At 48.2% G+C, this 23,117-nt stretch overlaps 1 long non-coding RNA gene across 1 annotated transcript; it reads left to right on the top strand.

Annotated features, from left to right (window-relative positions):
• The first annotated feature begins 14,566 nt into the window (after window positions 1-14,566).
• LOC139052630 (uncharacterized) lies at window positions 14,567-15,403 on the top strand. Its single transcript, XR_011509996.1, has 3 exons — window positions 14,567-14,787; window positions 14,887-15,066; window positions 15,269-15,403. It is a non-coding gene; the product is annotated as an uncharacterized lncRNA (long non-coding RNA).
• Window positions 15,404-23,117: the final 7,714 nt, after the last annotated feature.

The raw sequence follows: 23,117 nt of genomic DNA, 5'->3' as shown, positions 1-23,117 counted from the left end.
ACAGATGCAGTGCTACAGAGCGTATTTTGAAGCTTCCCCCTATATTTTGCACCTTTAATTACGTATGTGTTGTGTGGCCCTCAATGCAGTTCATGTTGTAGCAGCTGCTTTGTCTGTGTATCGCACATTGGCTTAAGCTCGTGATATCCACATACTTCTCTCACATATACAAAATAAAGTTCTATGTAGTCCTCAGTGTTACAACAAAAAATGAAAGTAAACAATCCGATCGTGGAATTATGTTTATTACAGTGATTCCTACGACAGTTACTGACAAGTTGACAACTTGAACTGGTCAATCGGTCCATAGCCGCCTCTATTTTTCAAAAATAAAGGAGGCTATGATCCGTCATGGCAAGGAATTGTATGTATACATAAAAAAAGGGGGTATGTGTGTGTTTGTAGTGGGGGTATAGGATTAGGGCGGTACGAAAAAATGTACCAACACCGTCCTCTAGACCCATTCCGTTGAGGTACCGTAACAAAACGTATTATGCATAAAGTTCATACAACCAACTCTGATATTACTACAGACGCCAGGCAACGCGAGCTACATTTGTCATGATGCATTAGCGACTGCACCGGATGCCTTCCACATTATTCTCGTTAATCGTGCTCACTGCGCCGAGGCAAAAGAAAGACAATGGGCGCAGGTGCCTTTAAAGTATCTCGACCTTGCGAGGCACGGCTGCGCGTGCCTGGGGAGCTGTCCGTGCGAACACTCCCTGGCACACACCTGCCTCGGCGGCCCCAACCTACGTACCGTTCTGCTTCGAGCTTTGATCCCCCCACTGTCCCTCGGGTGCCCTGGAGTTCCTGCGCCGCCTGCTCTACTATCATCTCAGGTGCTCTCCTGAGACTTCCGTTTGTCGGTTACATGTGCCCTACAGCTGGATCATTACTTATAATAATAAAAAACCCGATCTATCGTCACGACGATAGATCGCGAAAGCGGCTTTTGCAACATACCGCGCCCGTGCAAAGATAATTACGGAACGCCAACGAGGAATCTGACCACAGCTTCGAGCTCGTAACGTCGTCGAGTGACACTCCTGCAACAGGCGTGACCGCTGAAAACCGCATACCGCCAGAAACTTGAACAGGATCATCCCTCGGTTGCATAACTGCCAGCTGTACGGCCAACATGGACCACACCCACACCATCCCGCAACATAGAATAAAGAACCGACTTATAAAGCCCAAACACACGGCTGCACGCACACATCACAACATCACAAGCGAGACGCCATGCTGCTACGCTGCTACTGTTGCCGGATTAAAACTGACTACTGTCACCAAGTCTAGCAAGCGTCTCAGGAGCTGGCAACCTCGGCGCGTAGCAACATGGCGGCGCTCTTGAGGTTCCCGATTTTAATGCATGGGCCCTATGGGTAGCTTGTCCTCTAGAGTCAGTATAGTAACTCTATGATGAAGCGCGAATGAATGTTGCCAACTGTTGGTTCCGCGTTATGCCGGCGGTGGTGGCTTTAGTGGCGTGTGTTGCGGCTGTCTAATTTTTTATTCCTTTTCCCCAAACAGTACAGCTAAGATCAGTTCTTTGTTTGAATATATAACTGTGTCGTTTGGCATTATTTTTTTTGTATTTTTATGCTATTAAGCGGCCAGTTATGGCCTCCCAGGTTCGCGCGCGCCAGCTTCACGCGCAAATCTCGGAGGCCATAAGACAACTCGTTAGGAAATGACGTTCTTGTCGTTGTTAACGTTTCATCATCGTTTCTTCAACTGAGATAGAGAGGTAGTGTCCCTTTTCCCGGGGTGGGGAGGGGGCGATCAAGACGGCATCGCTCAGCGGGGGGCAGGGGAGTAGGTTGGTGTTGGTTGTTATCGCGAAATTCGCGAACCCTGCGATTATTTTATAACGTAAGCATTTCTATACATACCCAACGTGAAAAAAGAAAAATCATCCGTCCGTCAGTCCGTACCGCACGATATCTTTCAAAATAGAACCCGCAGCAGCGAGTGAATTCACCTTCGTGCTAGCTCTCGCTTCAACGCGACCGAAGCGGCGAGGCTTTCAGCTCATGCCGCACTATGCGCTTTTCGCAGATCACTTTCAAGATAGGTGTACGCACGTCTGTTTTCAAAGTGAAGTAAACGGTGAGAACACAGCCCGTGAAGTTTTCAGAAGTGGGCACAATCTGTCCGCATTGCAATTCGCTTTTAGATACGGTTCGCGCGGCCGTGCCACAAGCAGCCGCCGCCGGAGAACGGTTGATAATGGTTAGACGTGGAGAGAAAGGTTAAAGAGCGATAACGGCTCAAAACGAACGGAACGTCACTAGCGCTCCTAGCCCGCCACCTGCAGTACTTTGCTTGCGCCATTCACTTGGCGCCGCCGACCACAGCAGCTCGTGTCGCCGCAGCGCTGTCGCTTATACTCGTCGGATCAAGTCTCATAACATTGATAACGACATGGACTGCGTGTAGATGAGGAGGAGTCACAATGCTTACGCATACTCAGACAAATTGCAGAGGAGTTCCTGTGTGATCTTTTTTTTTTACCGGAAATGTGTAGTCAGCGCTGACCTAGAGTTGACAATGACTGTAAGAGGGGTGCCAAGCTTTTCTTTTTATGAGAGTCTTGCCCAGCTCCAAAAGATCTGCTCAAGCTAAGACTTGCTGATGGCTGTATGTGTTTTTTTTATTGGCGCAAGCCCTCCAACCACCACGAATCCTACAGTGTAATGACATTATTCTCTGCCGTCCTCGACTGTGCTTGCCTTCCCTTAGCACCCATTCTGCAACTCCAATAGACCAGCAGTTCTCTCCCTTACGCATTGCAATGTCTGCCCAGCACGACTTCTTCCTCTTAATGCCAACCAGAATATCAGCTACCCCATTCGCTCTCTAATCCACATCGCTGTCTTCCAGTCTATTATCGTCATGCCTAATAATTTTCATTCCATCGCTCATTGCGCGGTCCTCAACGTCTTCCCAAGCTTCTCTGGTAAATTCCAAGTGTCAGCCCCATACGTTAGTAACAGTAGAAAGCAATGATTAGCAGTAAGCTCTCTCGTCATGATTTAGTAATGCCTGCCGTAAGCTCTCCAACAATTTTTTATTTTTGTTAATTTCTTTGATCAGAGGCCCCTGTGAGTAATTAACCTCAATAAACGCATTTCTGCGCAGGTTCTAGAGGCTGACTGCCGACCATGACATTCGTTCTCTCGCCAGGCTGCGGAACATCACTTTTCTCTTCAGCATACTAACTCTCAAACAGACTCTTACACTTTCTTCGCCAAGGTCCTCAAACGTTTGTTGCAAATAGTCTGCAGCGTTGCTGAGTGTGCCAATGTCATCTACGAACCGTAAGTTGGTGAGCTATTTACCGTTAGCCCTCACTCCTAACCATTCCCAGTCTAACTGTTTGCACACCTTTAAGTATTCAGTGATAGCATTGTAAATATTTTGCTATTGATCATATGAAGCCTTTTGCAGATATCTGGCTATGCAAAGTCTGCGCGTTCGTGTCATCCGTTCAATATCAACATTCGTGGGAAACTTCATTTTTGACCGCTGTTCGGAGCCAGTGCGCTGCTGCCTAGGTGCCCCGATCTAATCATTCCAGCTACCTGATTCAAGCGCAGGTAGCGCGCGTTTCATGTACAGCCAATATCAACGCCTTAACTGGCAATGTTCATTCATCATATACTGTAAGCTTGTTCACTTACTCCCTTATAATTAGGGTGTAAATTAGAAAGACTGGGGTGTTCCAAGGGTGTTTTCTTGTTGAACACCCTTTTTCGTTAAAAAGGGTGTTTCAAGGGTGTTTACGAGGGTGAAAAGATGAATACACCCGCATTACACCCATAAGGGTGTGAAAATTTTAAGAGTTTAGAAATCGCTGTTAATTTTCTATTTGCACGTTTGTCGTGAAACAGCCTACATGCAGCTACCATAACGCAGTGCAAGTGCAAAGGTTGCATGTGTTCGAAAGTCAGCGCACGCCAGGACGCTGCGCTGCCTTTTCTCTCGCGCACAGATAGAAACCGGCCTTCTCACGTACCTGACGGAATTCGCCACCTTTACGGCTCCGGTTACGAGTAGCGTGCAGATGGCACGCTGATGAAGGTCACTACACGTGCTACAAGAGCCGGAAAACTTTTCCCGCATTTAAACCATCTGTGTAGATTGCCGACAGCTTTGGGGTAGCGCGCAAATGCCGACGATCGCATCCCCACTTACGTTCCACGAGGAGGCATGCAGGAACATAACAGTACAGTTGGTTGCCCAGAAACGAGCTCACTGTATCGCTGAATGCAGCTTTGCAAAAAAAGGATAGTTATCAAAGAACATTTCTAACACAAGGAGATGCTAACACTTCGCTTTCATTCGCGTCGAAAGCACTACTTGCTACCAGTATCTTTTGTTTCTTGGAGAGGCCAGCTCCTCGCAATCGGTTCGCACATGCAGGGAGCAATGCCGAACTCCTCAGAGAAACGTAAGCTCTCAAAATTTACCATTATCGTCTCAGCAAAACAACAGCGCCCAACCACCTTGCAGCATGCACGATCACCATTGTTGACGTCACAAGGCGCTCGACCAATCACAGGCGAAAATGAGGCGCGCCAAGCTGCCCGGAGTCTGCTGCTGCACTTTTCATCGAAATAAAATCTGTTTGCGCTTTCTTTCGCTCAATTTCGATGCGATATTCGAGTTAGGAGTGCTGAAAGCCATTACGTACAGCTGTTCACTCATTTTTTCTGGAAAACCCTTCAGCTTCCCTTTAAGCAAGACGCAGATTGTTTTCAGAACAGCTAAATTTTAAAGGTTATTGCTTTAGACTAATAATCCTCGAAGAGTCTTTTCAAAATTGATTTTAATTTGCCGGAATCGAGACCATTCGATAATCTTCAGGAAATCCTGATTCAGCATGTGTTGGTCAGAAGCACTTTTTCTCGAGTAAATAACAGAATCAGCGTACAATTTAGTCTTACGCTGATTATGAATATTTGTATCTATACCAATAATGAATACAGGAAATTAATGCAGCTCACGCACGGATCTCCTTATGTCAGAGTCTACTGAAAGTCGTTCTAAAGCGTGGACTTTGTAATTAACCTATTGCTACCGTTTCCTCACGTAGACTGACAGGCACGTTGTCAATTGTATATTTTGAGGACTTCTTTTAATTTGTAAAGTAACATTTTGTGGGAACCATCCTCGAACGCTTAGCTGAAATCGATAAAGTTTGCAACAGTGTGGTTGCATTTATTTGTAACTGCGAACTCATGAAAAGCATAAATTAGCTGAGTATATCTAGAATAGCCTTTTCTGTACCCGTCTTGACATCTTACTAATATATTTACACGACGGATAATGACAGCTGAAAGGCTGCATTTATTTTTATATTGTAAGGTTGCAAATGCAGCAAGATTAAAAAAAAGGAAAATAAGCAAGTTTTTTCTTGCACGAAACGGTGCTAACCCTACATTATCCTTAAACTTTTTTTTGTTCTCGAAGTTCGTAATAGGAGAAATAAATGTTTCGATTCTTCGACGCATGTTTTAACATGGCAATGAGAATTATCCGACCTTTTTAGATGTAAAATGTCTACGCTTCTGTCGTTGTTCTACGTGAAATCTGACCTGAATATTAATTGGCCTGAATGACGCGAATGGATTTGTTCCATTTCACGTGAACGAACTGAGCCGCTCCGATATCTACGCTTTTTTTATACAGTTCAATAGAATTCTGGGATTTTACGTCCCAAACCACGATTTGATTATGAGGCACGCCGTAGTCGGGGATTCCGGATTAATTTTGATCCCCACGTGAACTTTAACATGCTCCCAACGCACGGGACACGGGCGTTTTTTTTTTCTTTTAGCCCCCATCGAAATGCTGCCACCACGGCCGGAATTTAGCCCCATGACCTCGTGCTTAGCAGCGCAGCACCATAGCCGCTAAGCAACTTGGCGGGTCAATTTCATACTGTCGATGTCTCATGCCCCTGCTGTTTTCTAAGGTCGAGCACAAAATTTATTCCAATTGGTTTCGATAAATTTATTTACTTCTACACTTCCGGACGTCTACCAATGGAATGCATTTAGTGATACTGAAGAACGAGCAGCGTTCAAACGCAATCAAGTCAGTTTTCTAGATAATGAAAATAGAAAAAAATACATCAATTTTGTGAGCAGAATGTGAAATCTGCAATGACTACTGTGCTGTGAACAAAATTACCATGTGAAGACTAGCAATGTGAACGTGACCGTTAATTCATCATGGCCGGTGCGTCGTAAACCGTGTTTAGGCCAATACAAATACCTTTTCTATAAGGCCATTCTTTAAGCAAGTTTCCTAACTTTGAAATGACCGGTGGGTAAATCACCGGTGGCTAGATAGAAAAGTTTGCCGCTATAAGCATACAAGTCTCTTAATCTAGCAGCAAGATCGCTAAAATGGCAACGCTAATTACGGACCGGTATCGGGGGCGAGGAGTTACGGAGTCGCCATCTGTCGGAAGCGTCTCCCTTGCGTAGTATGAGGGATCACGAGGCGCGCTCCTCATAGGTTTCGCGTACGGCGCTCAATAAAAACACCACGCGGCAGCCCTCCTGGACATTTATGCAGGTACTCTCAAAACGAGGGAAGTTTTTGACTGTCGATATAGTAAACTTGGGCAAAATGGAAACACAGAGTCGTTTACAGACGCTATCTCTTTACCGAATACATACAGTGAACGCCACTGCGCGTGGTCGCCGCGATGGAGTCTCCCGAACCGGCCTCTTGCGTGAAAGGTAGGTAAACGCTGAGAGTAAACTATGTGAAATATGTCTTTATAGGGGGCTGTCTGTATAACCAAATGGGGCGTAACAGAATGAAGCCTCAATGCAGCGATCGCACGGGTTCGCGGCGACCGTGCCGTGAGCTTTAGGCCACAGCATGTGAGCATTTGACAGTACACTAGCAACCATTGTTGCGTGGACGCTGTAAGAACTGTTCAAAAATAATTTCGTTATAGAGACTTCGACGCCTACGGTGACTGTGATGTGCCGTCGCGACGATTCAATCTTTTCGTGTCTTCTAAATTCTTGGACGTTTCAATATAATTTCTCAAGCTGCGTCACATGGTGTTGTTTATTGGTCTTCTCAGCGTGCGATTTCCCTCTGCTTCTTTTTCGTAATCCAGTGCATTAATTCATAACACAAACATGGCCCTATGTCATGCCTTTTTAATGTGCGTCTTACAGCTCCCGTTCCTTTCCAGTCAACTTGCCAGTATCTAGCATAACAGGTTCATAAACCAAACCTTCATGACATTAGTCGGGCAGCTGGGTGCGGGCGAGCGTCTCAGTGCGCGTTTTCTGCTTCTCACCGAACATCTCGCAGTCGCGGAACCGTAGGAGAGATCTTCCTCACGTCTGTGCTTGCTACATACCCGAGTTGTAGCCTATGGCTGTCTGCTGGTTCTAAATTTCGCCAGCCAAGCTTCACGCAGCTCCTTGCCCTGCGGCTGCGTGTGAATAAGGCTGACACCAGGCTCCGTTGCGTAGGTACGGCACTGCGGCACCGAGCAGTAGCTTACAATGCTGCACGTCTCCAAAGGTTGCCACTACCTTGCTTTCTTTATTTGTTTCCATTGCTAAAATACAAAGACGGGGGCTAAGATAAAAGCTGCAATGAGGCAGCTTGAGGTGCCCTTAGCCCCCGTGTTACATGGTGGCAGTGAGTACCGCAATCAACCGTACGCAAAGAACATTACATATAAATATTAGGTACAATCATTAATTATTTCAAGATAATTTTCTAAAGCGGAACAAACAAAAAAGGAACAAAGCAATGGGATAATGATTAATAAAAGCAATGCAGATAGTACACACCGCCACATTACATACGCTTGGCAATACGCAAATAAAAGTGAAAATGGCGTACACTTCACGATGCATCATTAAAGGTGCAAAGATACGACGGTCGATAAATATTGGAATAATTAAGAGAAAGAAAAGGACGAGCAAAAATTATGTCATTACAAACATTTAACAAGATACACACGTGTATACAGGTGAAAAAAAATTACGCTTGATTCATTATTTAGGAGAACGTTCTGGTAAGTAACGACAGTTCTGACCGTGTTTTGTTCATGATGTCAATGCCAGCGTCATGTAATGAATTAGGCAGTCTGGGTAATTTATTATAGTACTTTCAAATGTTGTCAAGCAGACACTGAAAGCGGTAAAGTCTCACCACTTTATCAGAACTGCGGCGCAGGCAGGACTTTTAACTTTCGTTTTCAGCTTGCTTCGGCGCTTCCGAAGCAGCCGACGTGGCCGCTGTGTCCACGTGATCACTCATGCCACGTCACGCCGACGGTAACGCCAGCTTTCCCAGTGGTGGAGCTCACCTACAGTATTATAAAAGCAAAGCTGATTTTTGTGATTTTCAAGAATGTTAGCTTAAAGGGGACCAACAGGCACGGGATGATGCAAGCGGTGGAAGGTGAAACTTCTTTTGGACTGAACTGCGACAATCTCTACAATGCAGGTGGCCAAGGCGCGTCCCGCAACGGCTCTCACTGCGAAGTACAGTGCCCTTAACTGCTTAGTGTGGCCGGTCGAGTGTCATCTGCTGCAGCGCGTGTTGACGAGACCCGATAGACAAGCCTCGCCACCTAAGTAAGCAAGGGGCACCTAGTAAAGAAAGCATAATCAGGTGGGTGCTATTATTCCGATAGCAATTACATGGACACTCCAAGCGTATTTCTACCGTTGCGTCGCCGTGAGGTTCCGTATAAAGTCCAAGGGTGATGAAATCGTCGCCGCGCGTACTACGCTCTATGTGCGAGCGAAATCAGTGCGAGGGTGAGCCGGCGATCGCGTGCATATCTCGCGCAATCAAGGGAGGAAAGCGGGGAGGAAGCGCGCCGTCTTCCATAGTGCACAAGACTACGGGGGGCGGGTAGGGACGGGGGCGCATTCTACTCCGGGCGCCCCGGGCGGCCGCACGTCACCGGCCGGGCAACTGTATCTTGAAAGCCAACTGCGACAGAGAATGTACGCCGCGCGCCGTGTTTAAGCGGCTTAGTTCGCTTTGATGTGAGACGCAGTGCGATGGTCAATTCACTCGCTGCTGCTGCCACGCTACCTCACCCCAGCGTTTCGACAGCGAGTTTCCGAGGTCATTGAGCGAGATGTGTTCATGTTGACAGGGTAGCGATGGGGAGGGGGGAGGGGCGTCTACTCTGGGCGGCCCGGGCGGCCGCGCCTGACCGGTGTTGTGCCATACTGCGAGCGCCACGTGACGACCACGAGGCGACGGGAGCTGCCATACTACAGGCAGCACGTGGCTACCACGAGGCAACGAGAGCTCCTATTTCTCCGCGACGAATCAAGAATTCGACACGGGAGAGGTCTTCAAGAAGCGCCCAGCCATCTCCGCCGCGAATCAAGAATTCGACGCGGGCAAGGTCATCACCCTGCCCCACCTGGTTCCTGCTGACGAGAACTCGCCCAAACCAGTTCCTACCGACGAGGGGTCGCCGAAGGGATTTAAGGGAGAACCGGCCTATTGTGGAAAGAGAGAGCCGCTTGCAGCCGCCCAGTCAGTCTGACACACTCCTATACGCTATGTTCCACTATCTCTAAATATTACATAAAGTTTTTCGTTTCTTCTTCGTCTACGGAACGAGTCTGTCTTTCGTCCTCCACCCCGAAGTCACAACAGTGGATGGCAAGCTGTGGGATTCGAAGCCAGATAACGCCCGCTACACCGCTCAACGAAAGCCACGAGGACCACCGGCGTCAGCTACTTTGGAGGGGGTGAGTGCCCGACGTTTGCCTTTCGCATCGCCAGACCTTTGTCGCACACGTAAATGCTAAGCACCATTGCTCAAGTATTCTGAAAGGGTTGGTTTTCAGTTAGTTCGCTTCAGGCCCTGCATAGATTTCCGGCTTCAGAAGCAAAGCTAATTTAGAGGCAAAACCGGAGACGAGCCGTCAGACCGCGACGGAGAAGCCCAGAATACAGTACCTTCTCGATGTTTGTCAGGAGATGGGCATTTCAGCGGCTGCGGCAAGGCGAAAGAAAGCCATTCTAGTCGTTATGAGGGCAGAAGAGGTAACTGAGGAGGTTTGGGGGGAAATTCTTGTGAGGAGAAGCGAGAAAAAAATGCGCGACGAGGCAGAGGAAAATAAAAGGCGCGAAGAGGCAGAGAGAGAAAAAGGCGCGACGAGGCAGAGGAGCAGAAAAGGCACGGCGAGGCAAAGGAGCAGAAAAGGCTGGAGGAGGCAGATGAGATAAAAAGGTGCGAGGAGCAAGATTATGCTCTCCAAATGAGAGAACTGGAAATAGAGCAAATTCGAATCAGCTCGGCGCTTTCAAGGCCTCTTTCCGGTGGAGACGATACGCCTCAACTGAGAATACAGGAACTGATGTTACCGTGCAGGATAGGCGGTGATATCGCACTTTTTCTCGTGAATTTCGAACGCACCTGTGAAAAGATAGGGCTGGACGAAAGCCTTTTGTCTCAAAAACTTCTTTCGGTTGTCCCAGGAGAGGCACGCTTGTCTAAAGAAGACTACGAGAACTATGGAAAGGTAAAAGCCACGATCCTTCGCCAATACCGCCTCTCTGCCGAGAAATTTCGACAGCCGTTTAGACAGGCAAAAAGGGGCAGCGAGTCGCACACTGAGTTCGCGTACGAGTTAAAGCATAACTTAAACGAGTGGCCCAGAAGTGTATGGCAACCACGCCAATGGGCTTGAATGCATAGCACTAGAGCAGTTTTACCGAGTTCTTCCAGAAGTTAGATTTTGGCTGCAGGACAGGCTCCCAGAGGTAGACCTAGTGAAGGCAGCGCAGCTCGTGGAGGAATATTACACGCGGCGAAACTTCCAAGGAAAACCTGTTCAGGAAGATAGGCTAGAAAAAAAAAAGGACAGTTCTGGAAAGTGGTTTTCCCCTCGCAACCCAGTTTCGCCGAATAAGAAATCGTCCACGAGCAGCGAGTTCAGCAAGAGAGTATCTATGAAGGCTGAGGTGGGCGAGGGAAGGTCTAGCAGAGACAGTCCAGTCAGCTGGGGCCACTAGAGCTAAGGCAGATGTAGAACGCGCGTTCGAGGCCCGGAGAGCAATTGTCTGCTTGCGTTGCAACAAGGAAGGATATTTCCTCAAATTGCAAGTAGCAAAGCGCGTTCGCCAGCATTAGCCAGTCGGACGAAAATCTGAGGCTGCTCGAGCCATATATATGCAGGATGTTGTGGTAAACGGAAAAGTGTGTAGGGCACTTCGCGATTCCGCCGCCACCATGGATGTTACACCTCCGTCCTGTGTTTCTCCCGGAGTCTGTGGAGGGGAATGCGCCTGGATCAGACAAGTCGCAGAAGAGAAGAGTTCGTGTTTGCCAGTTGCTAGGGTAGTCCTCGAGGGCGCGTTTGGAAGGTTGCAAACGGAGGCAGCCGTGAGCCCAAGTTTACTCGCACACTATTCATATTTTTTTCAAACAAATAATAATAATATTTGGGGTTTTACGTGCCAAAACCATTTCTGATTATGAGGCACGCCGTAGTGGAGGACTCCGGAAATTTGGACCACCTGGGGTTCTTTAAGGTGCACCTAAATCTAAGCACACGGGTGTTTTCGCATTTCGCCCCCATCGAAATGTGGCCGCCGTGGCCGGGATTCGATCCCGCGACTTCGTGCTCAGCAGCACAACACCATAGCCACTGAGCAACCACGGCAGGTTTTCAAACAAATCGGAGCAGCTTTTAGAAAAGGAGGGCCGGTCGTTCTCTGTCAGTGTTGCTTGCATGGCCTTAACGCCATCGCGGTCACGCGCCCTCTCAAAGAAACGTGAAAGCACATCTTCAAAAAGGAAACTGACAATGTAACTTCCTCACAGCGGCAGTCTAGGCCGGGAGATACGGGTTGTGAAAAGCAGATGACTCAGAATTGTCATGAATCAATTACCAGATCAGTGATAGTGGGTTAGGAGTCTTTCGAGACTCGGGAAAATGGGGCGCCTACGGCTGAAGTGGAAGGTTCACTGATTAGTCCTACCTCCTATTGCTGGGAGCAGCTTAGTAGGGTTGAACAAAAGGCGCTTATCGCGGCACAGAAAAGTGTCCCTTCGCTAACTGTGCTGCAGGCTAATGTAAATGAAGGAGTGGCCCGAAAATACATCTCGTTCTACGCTAGGTCAGGTCTCAAGTACCGGAAATATCAGGATCCCAAGAGTCGCACATACAAGCAACTACTCATGCCAGAAAAGTAGCGACCACAGCTTTTAGACTTAGCGCATGGGAATGTTTGGGCGGGTTACTTCGGTATCAAGAAGACAAAGGCTAGGCTAGCGCAAGATTTCTATTGGCCAAGAGGCTGGAAAGAGGTTAAAATACTTGTTCGGTCATGCGATGCATGTCAGCAAGTTGGTAAACCCAATGAGAAGTGACAGAATTTTACTCGGAGCGAGACAGGGCAAAATATAAATTTTCTTTGATCACGTCAGCTGTGTCTTGCCTGCCCGAATCACTGTTAAGAATAGCTTTGCAATCTATTCTTTAGCTGTTTATCCTCTTTGAATGTGTCTTTGAGAGCACTATTGGTGGAAGTCTTTGTCCCCGGCTCTTTATCGGGTGCGTGTTTCGTACAACAACCGTAATGGTGCTGTTGAGAGCGCAGATGGGGTTAGAGCGTTTGTTATCATGGAGTTTGGTCTTGCGTTGGAGAGCATTGGGAGGGTGCTCACTTTCACCGTAGTGATTGGCATTAATTTTCGGTCACTCCTTGAGCTTTCTCACATCCAAACAAAAGAAAGACTACCGGATGAAAGACCAGTAAAGCCATTTTCTTCGCCCCATCAAAGACCTCACCCAATCAGCACATCGCATACGTCGAGCCGCGTCGAACAGCTCGACTTCTGGATGTATTATCTGGCGGCGGTGGTGCTGTTGTGCCGTACTGCGAGCACCACGTGGCGACCACGAGCCGACGAGAGCTCCCACTTCTCCGCGACGAATCAAGAATTCGACACGGGAGGCGACTTCAAGAAGCGCCCATCCATTTCCGCGACGAATCAAGAATTCGATGTGGGCGAGGTCATCACCCTGCCGCGCCTGGTTACTGCCGACAAGAACTCGCCCAAACCGGTTCCTGCCAACGAGGAGTCGCCGAAGGGATTTAAGGGAGAACCGGCCCATTGGGAGATGAGAGGGTCGCTTGGAGCCGCCCAGTCGGTCTGATACGCTCCTACTGCTACCTATGGGGAACCAGCGCTGGGGTTTTCACGACGCCTGCAGCGCGGCCCTGGCGTTCATAACGTGCACAATGCAGCCGCTCCCGCGGACGAAAATTGCTACTGGTAGCGGAGTTGCGTGCCCTGAAAGTCGAAGGAAAACGAAAGGATGCCGACGATACTGTTGTGTATACAAGTGCCACAACTACGTCGGGATGAGGGAGGATGTATCCTTCTGCGTCTTTCCATCTAAACCCTAAGAACAAGAACGGAGACGGCGTTGGATCCAAGCAGTCAGGCGAGCGGAGTAAGTTCCCGTCTTGTCGCCCTGTCAAGCAGTGTCGGGCTTGTTTTTAAATCGAATTTCGCGTTTGTGCTTGGTTTATTCGATAGTGAAGACGGTCAGCCATGGCAGACAGTACCAAACAGCAGAATCTGCAGTCGGCATTTCGTCGGAAACAAAATGAGCAATAGCATGCACCATCCGGCATGTGTACCAACCATTTTTCCTTCGCAATACCACCGCCAAGCCCCTTCCAACGCCACCGCACCAAGCGAACGATACGAAAGGTAAATATTATCCATTCATTGCCAAGAATTATGTGGGAGGGAAGCTGCCTTGTAATACGAGTTGTGTGCGCATACTGCCGGCGCACGCACGACTACGCCGCCTATGTGTTTTTAAAAATGCGCATGCGGATGAGGACTCGGCTCTGAGATGTATCCGGTAAATTTATGTAATTAGTGCAAAATGTAGCCAGCGTTGTTACGCATCCAGCAGCGGAGCACTCAAACCTTTGCTTGCGCGAGTCAGCTGATGCGATAAAGCTTTCTTTTCCATTGACTGCTGTGGCGAAGTAACATCAGAATTTTTTTATGTCTAGCCAGAGAAATATGGAATGCCTTCAGGCCAACTAGTACTTCCGAAACCATAGCGCAGCACTACCGGAGCCATAGCTGCTAGATTTGCGAGGCAGGCTGCCAAGCAAGCGTGGGAACGGCACACGGCGCAACCGTTAAAGAAACACACGTGTTCGCCGCGACACACTGTGAAAAATATATAAAGCTAAAAAAGCTTCCTTCGTCATTTCTTCACTTAATGGCGCTAGCTTCTTTACGAAAACTGCTCACTTGAAGCGGCACGAAAACGGAAACATACTAAGTATAATACGGCCGCGCACGTGTGTGTCATCTGGTCGAGCGGCTGGAATATGCTGCGTTTCGTCGCCAGGGCGGCGTGCAACGCACTCTTTTCGACGCGCCGCCTATCCAGCGCTGGTTCCCCATAGGCCTCGAGCGCTGCTGTTTCAAATGATACATGCAGCGCCACTGCGGCGGCGGCTGGCGAAATGTCCCTGTTCCCTCCGCACAGCCGCGCCTAGCCGCAGCAGGTGGACGATGGCCCCTAGCAGCGCAAGCGTGTGTACGCGGCGAAAACAGTCGACTTCTATCTACTGTTGCGTGTGCGGATGTCATAACAGCTACATGAACACGGCCAGGAAACTGCCGAAGGTGCAGTTTTATCATTTTCCTTGAAAATCGTACGAGGCCGATCGGCGACAACGTTGGATCGCTGCCGTTCGGCGCGCCCGGTAAGCGAACGCGTCCTGTCTTCGCGTGGTTTCTATCGCTTTCTCTCAAGGTAATATTAACACAGTGTTGGTTCCCTTGTTTTATTTTATTATTTTTAGCCCGAATGGAGATTTGTGGCAACCAGTGCAACGCAAGACAGTCATCTGCAGTGCTCACTTTGTCGGTAACAAATCGAGCACGATTGCCGGCCATCCCGTATATGTGCCAACTGTGTTTCCGCCGTGTTACAGAAGATGTGATCCAGTACCACCGTCGTCAAAGCACGACAGATATGAGAGGTGAGTGTTATAGTAGAAAGGTTACCCGCGAAGTGGGTAGAGTCGGTTGTGAGAAAAATTGCTGCGATGCTACAGTTCTTTACGACTTTGAAGCGCGGCTAAACCGATAGTTCAAAGAAATTGTTGCGCCTCCATTAAAACCGAAAATGTATTGCGGTATTCATTAAGCGTGCTTACAGCTGTTATTTTTTATCGGGTTTAGCGACGTCGCGCAGTGCTTCAAGCCCTGACATCCAAGAGCGCGATCACGGCGACTGCGGGCTCCTTTGAGAACTCCTCGACTGACCTCGCCGACGAAATCATTGCCTCACCGGAAGAAACTGGCACATCCGCATCCGTGGTGAGCAAAAGTGTTATATATTTATTATTATCACGAGAGACTAGCTTTCAGGCATGTTTCGTTTGCATCAGTGGCCTAGCGGATGAGGCACGCCCTTGACACGGAATAGGTGCTGGGTAGATAGCTGTTTACCTCTCGTGCTCTGTGTCCGATAGTAAACAGAAAAAAAAATTCTTTGGGAGTGACACTTGCCCTCATGTACTACCCTCTGGCCACACACCAGTTGTAAGTGTTTGCTGGAAGCACTGCGTTGTGTCTGAATTCAGGCAGTGTTTCGAGGCATTACATTTCATGCACCAAAAATCATAAGTGGCCCTAATGGCAGGGAACATGTACTCGATCGCGACTCCATATAACTAATATCTCTTTACTTAATTCTTCCTATCTACCAATATATTATTCTTTTGCTCGAGATTAACGCAGCATTTCAATGCGTTCAAGTTCATTCCAAGCACTTAAAACGAAACTTAACGAGATGCTTTTCTACAACTTTTCAGATGACCCAGACAGATGCGGATTTTAACGGAGATGTTTGCACTCTCTTCCTCTCTGTGGCAGCAGAAGGCGCCGCATCTACACAAGTTTGCCATACAAACATTGTTGACAAAGGCGTACAAGCAAGTGCCTCTGTGAAACCGACAGCTATCGGACCGAACGAGAGCAGCTGTGCATTTTTTGCCTCTTCATTTGTGCGACGCATTTTCCTATTATTTCCGACGAACCGACGGCACTGTGTAGTTCTTCTCTCACGCAGTAAATGTGATTAGCGGAGTACAAGTCGCCACCACGAAGCAAACTACTTTGTTTGAAGTATTCCTGAATGTTTGCTATTGGTCCGTAGCCGCAAAACAGCAAGCGGGGCTCGTTTTGCGTTGCCATTTTCACGCACCGACGTTCACCGCACACAACTTCGAGCTGCGCGCCGGGAAGGCGCCGCATTGGCGCTGCGCACTTGGAGAGCGGTGGCGCCACCGACTGAGCGCACGAGGAGTGTACGCTATCTTAATCCGCTCTCTGCAAATATTCTATAAAGTTTTTCGTTTCTTCTTCGTCTACGGAACAAGTTCGTCTTTCGTCCTCACCCCGAAGTCACAACAGTGGCCAGGCCACTGTATCTTGAAAGCCATCTGCGACAGGGACAGTCCGCCGCGCGCCATGTTTTCGCGGCTTAGTTCGCGTTGATGCGAGACACAGTTCGATGGTCAATTCACTCGCAGCTGCTGCTACGTTTCCTCACCCCAGCGTTTCGACAGCGAGTTTCCGAGGTCATTGAGTTATGTGTGTTCATGTTGGCATGGTAGGGTGTGGGGGGGCGTCTACTTCGGCCGGCCGCGCGGACCCGGTCATGCCGCTGTATCTTGAAAGCCACCTGCTACAGGCACAGAGTCCGCGCTGCGCTGCGTTTTTGACGCGACGGTCATTTGAGGGATCACCCGATGTTTGTGCGCAAGCGCGACTAAGAGGGGGCGCGAAAGAGAAGTTGTGGGGGCATTCGCTCATCCTTGAATATATGACTCTCCCTAGGCACTACGGATGAGGTTTCTTAGCGCTTGTTGTATGCATTTGTCCCTAGGCGTGGCGGCATTGCTGAGTGGAGTCGTATTTGTTTACGGTCGTACGCTACCTGCCGGCGCGGTAACATAGATGAAGCAGCGGGCCCTGACGTCCCATTTGGTGACCGCTGTGTCGGACAGACTGCCTTGCATCTGCGGCGCTCGTGTTAAGTCAGTCGTGGCGGATCATAGCTTTCTAGCGCCTTACGGCGATGTACCTTGTAAATAACATCACATATGTTTCCGAGAGAGCAGTATGGACCGGAGTAGATACTAGGCCGCATATACTGAAATCCCAGAAGGCACAGCGGAGCGCCTTAGCAACCGCGGTTGATCGCAAGTGGCTGAAAGGCCACCGCTGACGCTCGACGCCCCTGCAACCGCTATGAGAATACGTCACGCTACCCTAACAGCTCTTACAATAATGTAATCTACCCTAACCAAATCTAACATAACCTAACGTTAAACTAACCAAACGTGGCCGAGACGCAAAGACAAAAATTCGTATGGCGTAACTGCTGTGAGAATGCGTCGCGCCACCGTAACGCCTTTTACGCTAACCTAACCTAAGGTAACATAAACCTAACCTAAACCTAAGCTAACCTAACCTAACGTGGGTGAGATGCAAAACGAGTAATCCTAACGGCGTGACATCAGACAGTGGCGTTCAGCCATGGTTGCTAAGGCGCTGTAAGTTTATTTCAGTCAAAGGGGGACCACTCAAAAAGCGCTCGTGAAAAGTCGCGGACAGCAGCATACGTAAAGCCTGCGAAGAGCGAAGATACTGCACCACGAGAGCACGCCGGGCCTCTACTACGGTCCCTACTGCATCCCCTGAAAAACCAGTGATCAGTTTTTAAAGGTAGATCGCCGTACGGGGCAATATATGTTTAACCCAGCATGCTTGACTCAACACCAGCGCCGCAGGCGCGAGAAAGTCTGTCCAACGTACCGTCAGACACAGCGATCACCACCTAGTGCGTCAGGGCCCGCTGTCTCACCGCGCGGGCAGCCAGCGTTGGAGCCTAAACAAACTCGACCACACTCCGCAAAACAGGCTCGCCTATAGGGGACAAACGCGTGCAAAACGAACCAAGAAAGTTGTCAGGCGTAGTGCCTAGGCGAAGACAGATATTCAAGGGGCAAAAGCTCCAAGATTTCCTCTCTCGCACCCGCTCGTACTCGCACCTGCGCACAGTGGCGTAGCAACAGGGGGGGCCGGGGGGCCGTGGGCCCCGGGTGCGAGGGGCCAGTGATGGGGGGGGGTGTCATATACGTCTGAAGACACCCCTCTTTCCACCGGTTACACCCGGGGAGTGGGGTGACAGAAGACCTATGGGCCCCGGGTGCCAGACGACCTAGCTACGCCACTGCCTGCGCACAAACGTCGGGCGATCCCTCAAATGACCGCCTCGTGTTTCGCGGCTTAGTTCGCGTTAATGGCAGCGGCAGCACGAAGGCCAGTTCACTCGCTGCTGCTGCCGCGTTCCTTCACTGCAGCATTTTGACAGCGGGTTTTCGCAGTCATCGAATAAGATGTGCTCATGTTTGCTTGTGTGCGCGTGACACCGTGCTTGTTAATTTAGTTAGTATCTCCTACTGCAAAACTCAATATCCAGTATCCAGTGACATGCCGGATTATGGGCCCAGTGTCGCGCGCTGGTTGCTGGGGCGCTGGGCAGGCGCGGCCTACCAGGAGGCGCTGGGTACTGGTGCGAAAAACAGCTCTAGCACGTTAAATACGCGGTGCCTGGCCACAGTATATATATATATATATATATATATATATATATATATATATATATATATATATATATATATATATATATATATATATATATATATATATATAATAGAGAAAGCAACTGAGACCGTTCTAGCGCAATAAAAAAAATGCTTCGACCAGGCTTCGATCGTCCGACCTGTACACATCCCAGTCCCGGCACCTTACCACTAAGCCACGGCAACTATTTATTTTAGTTCATGGGATTTAGTACAGTAGCATTCAACCCGACATTCACCACTTGTGCATAGTCAGAGGATGTCGGGCACAATGAAAGTCACACAGAGAAAATCATCATTCGTACGGTGGGCATAAATGTTGGTTTCAATTTGGAAGACTTGTAAGGATAGGCACTTCACCAAAATGGTGTACCAGTCCAGATCTATATTAAGTCCATCATAAGCCTGTTTTAGGTGTAGTGTCATTTGGCAAAATGTACCCTTGTGGGTACAATCGTTTCGGCGTTTCGGTCCATCATTCGCGTTTTCCACAAACTGTGCATTCCGATGAGAAAAAACATGCCGAAAAGTGCACTATTATTAGAGGTCAGCAACAGCTATCGCAGAGTATGAGCGTTAATTTCAGTCTTCTATTAAGAGGAAGCTTTAGCTCGGGTGATCCTATATAAATACATGTAAAAAAAGAATTCGTTTTTCTCGGCAGCCACTGCACCAAATTTGACGAGGTTTGTTGCATTTGAAAAAAACTTGAAATATAGTGACTGTTGGTTTTGAATTTTTGCGGTAGGTTGTCAATTTTTTATTAAAAATTGGCTAAAATTGAAAATTTTCAAAAGACGATACTATCAAGTTGACAACTCTGTAACTCAAGAACGAAAAACGATAATACATTTCTGCATACATTTCTAATACATTTCTGTATTAGATAATACATTTCTGAGATGCTTCGGTGTAGCAGATGAGTACTCAGCGGCTGCCTCATTCGCTGGCTGGGCAGCAACTTGCGGCGTGGTAACCGGTGCTTCTTTGAGTTGTTGCTTGGGCCGATCATCTTTCTCTTCGCTACTTTCCTTTTCCCCGGGCAGTTCTGCGATGCAACTTTTTTTAACATGTAGAGGGGCCTCACTGACACAGCTGCTGTCCGTGGAAGAGCGAACGTTTGCAGTCGCGTTGACAACCTCAGTAATATTCATTATGTGATCCTTCAAGCTTGCATCCGGAGGCCTTGTTCTGTGTCGTAACTTATCGGCGTATGTTACAATGCATTCTTCAGCTCTGTGGCCAAAGTGCCTGCAGGCTTCACAACGTGGGGTTCTGCAGTTTCGACAAATGTGCCAAACCTTGTTACAGCGGAGACAAAGCGGGGGCCAGCCTGTAATCGACACAAGGCTCTGCAATCCACAAACAGGCAGTAGATGTGGAACGTTCCCCACGCCGGTCCCATCGGCAAGAGTGAACACCACGTCATGATTTAGGGTACGCATTTGTTCCATCTCGGATACTCACCAGCTTTCTTCTGATATAGACTTCACTTTCCCGTAAGCCTGGAGCGCATCTCAAATGTAGTCGTCTTTCAAATGCTCAGGAAGCCATAAAAGCTTCATTTTTACTTTTTTTACTTCCGTGGACTTAGGATAATAACGACGCAGCGTTTACTTTTTACGGATAATTCCCCGCACGTGACTAGCTTTCATTTCGTCATTGCTGATTTGCACGTCGCTATCCACGTGGCCGACATCTGAAATTGACCGATGGAACTTATTTCCTTTAGGCCAATACCGTTCCAAAGGGTGTCTCTGAAGTCTTGGGCTCTGTATGGTCGACCACATAAGTCAGCATGCAGGAAAGCGGAGTCCACAACTAGCTTACCAGTAGGAAGACGAGGTAGCACAGCACGGTAGTCATTGCTGCGGGCTGAAGCCTGAGCAGCACCTCGGCCACGGGCCGATAATTCCTTTGAAGCGGAGAACATGAAAAAAGCGACCATTCGGAACGCCGTCTTCTTTCTCACTGTATACGCCACGCCAGCAGATGGACATGGGTTGATAATTTGCCATGTCAAGATCGACAAGCAGTTTTAGTTTCACAGAGATACCTCTCGCACAGAAATGGTAGATGCGCTATCGCCCAGCAACTAAACGTCACGCCTATACCAGAAAGAAAAAGTAACTGCCCGTAATCAGTAGTATGCTTGGAAGTGGCACAACATTGATTTTCACTGGCGATTGGTATTTTAACTTCGAAAAAAGTCCTAAATAAGCCGCCGACCCGGGAATCCTGTATGGGCTGCTACTGCCGATTTCGATAGCCGTTTCTTGCTCTTCACGCAAGGAATATGCAAAGTTTTCTTTTTCAGTGATGCGTTTTAATCGACACTTCTGTCTAGTCATATGTCTTCAGCGCAGGCTAGTGCTGGCAGCCTTCGGTGACAGCACATATACCTGTGTTTATGACGCGTCACATCGGTGCTCATTGCTACTTCTGCTGGCACTGTCGACACGAAAAAATGGTTCATTTAGGAACACCAATGCGAAAGCTGAAATATAGAGTAATTTATCCTCGTTAGACTTGTTGATTCCTAAGCCCAGCCACGCCGATAGCATGCACACGGACTCGGTGGATACGCTAGGCCTAAGCTTCTGTGGAGACCGATCTCGGCGCGGGTAGCTGGCGAAAGCTAAAATGTGTGTATTTGAGACTCAGAACTTTTTGTTTAGTACAAGAGGGAAAGCGGGCGTGCATGAATCGCTTTAGCACAATAGGGAAAGTGGGCGTGCATGAATCGCCTCAGCTTTGTTATCGGTGCGATAACATTGCCACGACAAACTTGGTGACATTCAAGTTGCGCGCCCTTTGCATTGGACACTGCGCACGCCGTACAGTGGTGTTGTTCAGCAACAACAGGCAGCGATCTTCATGGCACGGGCAGCCAGTTGGACCCGGCTCGCATGCGCCACGCGCACGAGGTGTCACGCGAGGAGAAAGAGGAAGACGGTTCGAGCCCAGTTTGAGAACGCGACTGCCGCGGATTTCTTCACGACCGCAGTGACTTTTACTTGTGGGCACAAGTTCGCCTTTAATAAATATTGTTGTTTTACTAACATCGTTACAATATCAATAATATTAAAAAACGAAAGTGATCGTCAGTGTCAAATGTGCATGCATAAACTGGGCAGCTCACGCACCTTTATTGCAAGCTACGAGGTGTGACACAAAAGAAACGAGACTGGTCTAATAACTTATTGTACTTACTGAATCAGTTCTCTGTGACATTATCACCTTCAATGTCTTCCCCTTCAGCATTCACACGCTTCTGCATTCGGTGCTGCCATTGCTGGTAACAGTTCTGGAACGAGGTTCTTGGAAGGCCCTTCAAGAGATTCTACGCGTTTTTACCTGAACCTCTTCAACCGAGATAAAATGGGTTACCTTTAAGCAAGATTTAACTTTAGGAAGTAAAACAAAGTCGCATGGAGCCAAATCAGGTAAATAAGGAGGATGCACCATCACAGTAATATTTTTGCTGGTCAGAAACTGCTTGATAGGGCCGTGTTAGTGGGTGCATTGTCCTGGTGCAACAGCCATCCATCACTCCACAACTGTGATCTTTTTTTTCCTAATTTTTTTACGAAGTCTTTTTAGTACTTTAATGTAGTTGTGTTGATTAACAGTATGACCACTGGGAGCCCACTTAATCATTACAATTCCATTAATGTCGAAGAAGACGATTAACATTGCCTTGAATTTTGATTTAGACGTGCGCGCTATTTTGGGTCTTGGGGATCCTGGAGACTTCCGCTGCATTGACTGGCGCTTACTTTCTGGGTCTTAGGTAAAAATACATGTCTCATAACCATGCTACAACATATTCCAACAAATTTGGCTCGTTTGCAACGCGTTCTAACAGGTCCGCACACACGTCGTTACGGCATTGTTTTTGGTCAACGGACAGAACATTTGGAACAACATTCACGAAAATCTTCGTCATGTGTAATTCGTCCAATAAAATGCTTCGAACATCTGCCTTATCCAAGTGAACCAACTCTGCCACTGCACGAACACTTAATCTTCGGTTACCACTGATCACATCACGAACTTTGGCAATGTTTTGATCGGTAATCGCCGACCTTGGGCGCCCAGCACGTTCATCATCTTCCACACTGTCCCTTCCCCCTGAAAACCGCCTATGCCATTCAAACAAACGTGCACGAGATGAGGTTACATCTTCATAAGCCTCGGTTATTATTTGAAATATTTCCGTCGCTGATTTCTTAAGTTTCACAAGAAACTTGATGTTGATTCGCAGTTCGGTTTTTACATCAGAAATGTTTCTGGCAGAATGCAGTTGCTCGTGTTCACGCAATGACGCAGCACTCCCAACTGACGTGATCGGTTCCGTCGAAACTGGAGGCGTG

This window comes from Dermacentor albipictus, unplaced genomic scaffold, assembly GCF_038994185.2.
Source record: "Dermacentor albipictus isolate Rhodes 1998 colony unplaced genomic scaffold, USDA_Dalb.pri_finalv2 scaffold_28, whole genome shotgun sequence".
NCBI classification, from domain to species: Eukaryota; Metazoa; Arthropoda; class Arachnida; order Ixodida; family Ixodidae; genus Dermacentor; species Dermacentor albipictus.
This window is presented reverse-complemented; position numbering and strand designations above follow the sequence as displayed.